Source organism: Carex rostrata, chromosome 7, assembly GCF_964058835.1.
Source record: "Carex rostrata chromosome 7, lpCarRost1.2, whole genome shotgun sequence".
Classification (NCBI taxonomy): Eukaryota; Viridiplantae; Streptophyta; class Magnoliopsida; order Poales; family Cyperaceae; genus Carex; species Carex rostrata.
The window spans coordinates 2,201,747-2,206,430 of NC_135924.1; the positions used below are offsets into that span (position 1 = coordinate 2,201,747).

At 32.9% G+C, this 4,684-nt stretch overlaps 1 long non-coding RNA gene across 2 annotated transcripts; it reads right to left on the reverse strand.

Annotated features, from left to right (window-relative positions):
- Positions 1 to 1,099: 1,099 nt before the first annotated feature.
- Positions 1,100 to 4,397, reverse strand: LOC144557270 (uncharacterized). 2 transcript variants are annotated; one of them, XR_013512585.1, is made up of 3 exons: positions 3,979 to 4,397; positions 1,990 to 3,116; positions 1,100 to 1,314 (listed from the first exon to the last, which is right to left on the reverse strand). It is a non-coding gene; the product is annotated as an uncharacterized LOC144557270 (long non-coding RNA). The 2 variants fall into 2 exon arrangements; XR_013512584.1 differs by having other exon boundaries at positions 1,100 to 1,309; positions 3,979 to 4,396.
- Positions 4,398 to 4,684: the final 287 nt, after the last annotated feature.

Consider the following 4,684-nt stretch of genomic DNA (forward strand, 5'->3'; position numbering starts at 1 on the left):
ATCACCGATTGAAAGTCCAAATAACCGATCCAAACCGTTCATATTGTTCTCCATATTAATATGTGCTTGGAGACCAAATTTTACATTTTTTGGAATTTTTTTACTATTTATTAAGCCACTTTGAAAATCGCCGATCCGGTGGTCCAGAATTTTTTACTGTTTTTACTGTTCATCCGGATTTTCAGATTTTCAATAAATCTAAAACAATAGTAAAAAATTTCCAAAAAATGTAAAATTTAGTCTCCAAGCATATATTAATATGGAGAACAAGATGAACGGCTTGGATCGGTCATTTGGACTTTGAGTTTGTCTAAATACTTGAAGAGGGGAGGGGAAAGAAGAGGGGAGGGGAGAGGAGTTTGTCTAAATACTCTATAGACAATTAGCAAAAGGAAAATTTTACAATGTGACCTAGCTAGTTTGAAAAAAAATCTATCAAAATACTCTCTTCAAATTCTTTGTCACACTACTAGAATTTTCATTTTTTTCAAGGGTAGCATATGTATTTTCAAGGGTAGGAAGGGCTCTTGGAAATAAAATCGGGTTTGCTGACACATCTAACCATTTCCAATGGTAGTCCCTTGAAAATAGTAGCGCATGGAAATTCCTGATGCCAACCCTTGAAAATGCTTGCTGTCCACCCTTGGAAATACTTTTGCATGACCCATGACCCGCTAAACAGAACGAATACTATATTTTATTGAGAGCCCATATTATTTCCAAGGGACTACCCTTGAAAATGTTCTGGTAAGTCTGTTTATATTATTTTATAGTGAGGCTCATGGAAATGCTGGAGCAGAATACCCTTGAAAATACTTTGTTGATTCAGTTTATATTATTTTATGTTGAGGCCCATGGAAATGCTGGAGCACACCCTTGGAAATGTTTTATTGATTCAGTTTATATTATTTTATAGTTAGACATAATATTTTCAAGGGACTACTCTTGAAAATGTTTAGCTCCTGGAGACAGAAACATTTTTGTTTATTTGAGATGCCCCTTTGAATGATGAAAATAATAAATCACAACAATAAAACTAGTACAATAAACACCCACAATTCCAATTAATAATACTAAATTATATAAAAAGATTACTAAATAACATCGTAATAATATCATTTTATCCAAGTTTCATATTTACAAAATCAAAATATCTCATTATTCAACACACAATTTCATATATCTATGATTAGAAAAAATCCACCTAGAATTTTTCTCAAAACAATAAAAGTGTAAAAAAATCCACCTACAATTTTTCTTCATAATTTGATCATTTGTCCATTTCCTTGTATGCTTTCATCTCCAATTACTAGACTAACAGGCAAAAAAAAAAAAAAAAAAAATGTCAGCTCTCTCTTTTTTGAATAAAATGAGGTCATGGATAAGATAAGTTATTTCACCAAGTAGAAGATAATAAGAAGGAGACTTAAATTAGGAAGACACTAGTTTACCTTCTTTGGAAATGATCAAATCTACAAAATTTCATACAAGTAATTCAATTGATTTTGCACAATTCTCCTTTCAAAATGACCAAATCTGTTTGTTGGTAAACTGGAGTTCTCTATTCTGACAGTCTGATTTGTGATTTTTGCTGAGAGCAATTGGCTAGGCCAAATTTGGAGTTTTTTATATGGAAATGACCATCAATACTTGAACTTTATGCCTAATTAATTTCAGAATGTTTATGGCTCAGGAACTATGATGAACTGGTGGTTTTCTAACTGACAAATTTCAGGCTGGTAGCAATTTTTCTGAACCAGTCCCAATTTCAAAAGATAAACTTCTAAAATCGATCATAAATCACAAAAAATTTCAAATCAAGAAATTCCTTTTTCAGTATATTCATATGAATGTCCTCTACATGTAGATGTAGTAGTTTGAACATATTTGAATTAGAGCTATGCTTTTCTATTTGTTTGAACATATTTTCTTCCTTGTCACAAGTAAAATAATAAAAAAGAATATATATATATAATAAAATAAACTTGCCTTGTGTTTCTCTTCAAGTTTCTCAAATGAATCAAATGACAGCTGATCTGTCAAATGGACCAAGGATAATTTGTGATAAAGTGAAAATGACCAACTTGTCCTTGAGGCATCCTCTTGCAGGTAGTAACAAGAGCCTCGCCAAAACTCCTCTAGCTGAGACTTCCTAAGAGCATTCATTTAATTTGGTTTCTTGTGATGAATGTATAATATCTACTAAGTTCGGTAATCTCTCCATATCCTATATAAATTCAATTCAAAGCATTACAGTAATATTCATAACAACTTCCAGTTTCTTCCTTAACCCTTCTTTGCAAATATTAAAAAAGATGGCGGACCATTTGATAATCTAGGTACCATTTGGAAAACTATAATTTACATACTTTACTTGGTAGGCAGGGTAAATATATTACAAGTACACCATTTTTACAAGTACTGGCAAGGTATATCCTATTTGAAAGAGAAACCCCTATTTCTTCTCAAATTTGTGTAAACACAAAATGTTATAACCCTTGCAATATATATCTAGTGTAAGTAAAACAAACTTTAGATTACTTTATTACCAAAGTATTTCTTTTCTCAAAAATGTTTTAAATGACAATGTTATAACACCAACCTTCAATATTAGCTAGGAAGTAAACTTTTTTCTCTGTTATAAGATTATTTTTATCTTGGTAAATATTAATTGGGTTGAATTCAAATACAACAACAAATAATTAAGTCATGTTCTACTCAAGTTAACCACAAAAGCAAATATGAGAAATGTCAGGAAAAATTTGCAAATTGTTGGAATGTAAGGGTGTAATTGGAAAACATCACCAGCCGAAAAGATATCTCAATAGAAGGGGACAAGAGAACTGGTGAAATGATTCTTAGCTTCCCAAAGGATTTGTGTTCTCTCTTTATTCATGCCCTGTCAGAACCTTCTAAAACAACCTTAACTTACCTTGTGATTGAGGTGAATCAAAAACTGGTACAATAGTGCTGCTGTTGCAGTACTTCTTTGTACGAAACCTCAAATTCAACTCATTTAGAAAATCCATAAAAAAGTGAAATAAATCATGGTGAAAGATCTTAATATCCTGAGAATTTTGGTACCAAGAAAACTCAATTTGGAGTTGTAGTTTTTCCTGTGAAAATTATAAAAAACTGGTTGTCAGAAAATAAAAAAACTGGTACAGAACCAAAACTGATATTGAGAAAAACTTAAGTTTGGCATAGCTCTAGGCAATACAATGAGTTGCAATTAATTGTGGGTGCAGATCATGACTTCCTGAAATTTTAGACACAAAAAACATCCAATTTGGATCTATGGTTTGTTCTACACAAAAATTACAAAACAGCATGTCAGAATGAACCAAACTGCATCTCACAGACTGAAAAGTGATGAAATAAATTGTTAAAAATATTGAAAAAATTAAGGAAAACATGCACACAGGTTGTATGAAGGTCTTTGAGTAAGTTGTGCATACATTTTGTGATAAAATCATCAAATTGAGCATCAAGGACATTACAAACTGACCCATAGTACATGTTGCTTTTGCACTGTGAATTGACATGAACTTACTATGATCAGTTTCATACTTAATCCAGTAGCATAGATGCAAAGGTATTAGTTATTTCTTCTTGCTAACTTTTTGAAATTAGACAATTTTTCATTTTTACCCACAAATATTCCTTTTTCTTTTTAGAATGCATGTGAGAGTAATATTTTTTTTCCATTTAAGTTTTTGTCATGCATGCCATGTGCTGGCTCACTTGTGGCCTGCATGAACTGTAAATTCATTAGGTCAGTAGCACACCCATATCAATGTATAGAATGGTACCGGTTCTGGTATTAAACTGGTACAGACAAGCATGAACAATTCACAGAGGCAAAATCAAGATCATAGAAATGAATTACAGTCCATACTACTTAAAAATTGGGAGAAATTAAAAAAAATTTGCAAATAATTGAGAGAAATTGAAAAATTAATTGGGAAATAGACGTACCTAATTGCTTTCAGAGTACGGTTGGGCTTTTCTTTCCTCCGTCGTAACTGGAGAAGAAAAGAAAGAGACAGAGAAGAAGAGAGATCGGAGGAACGGGCGAAAGAGTAAAGATCAGGCGAATTAGAACTTAAGTAACGGGAGAAGACATGCGGAGGGCGGAGGAGAGAGAAAGCGGAGAGGAAAAGGGAAGTTTGGCGGAGGCAGAAGATAGGAAGAGGAGGAATGAAGGGAGGCGGAACTTTTGAGTCCAATAAGATTAAGAACCGTTCGATCTGCATTAAGATATGTGCGCACGAAAATTGAATATTCATGCACGGATATTGAAGTAGAGTGCACGCATCTTAGTTTATATCGAATGGTCATTCAGTCATCGAACCAAAGGACCATCCAGACCTCTCTGAGTTCAGAGAAAAAAAAGAAAAAAAAAATAGGAGAAGAGATGGTTTTAACAGAGAGGGCTGAGAAAAAAAATTTGGTATAGAAAAGTGGGTGCCCTAGTTTGTGACACAGTATTATTAAATTGGAGGTGTCCATTAGTAATTAGAACAACACATCATCTATCAAACGGTTCAGATTTGAAGTGTGTATAGCCCTTCGATCTTTCAATATTCTGTCGGCTTGATGGATGGGTGAATAAAAATAAAATTTCACCAAACATTGCTGTAGGAAAATAAATTCAGTGCTCTTTAATTTCAACGGTTCCGAT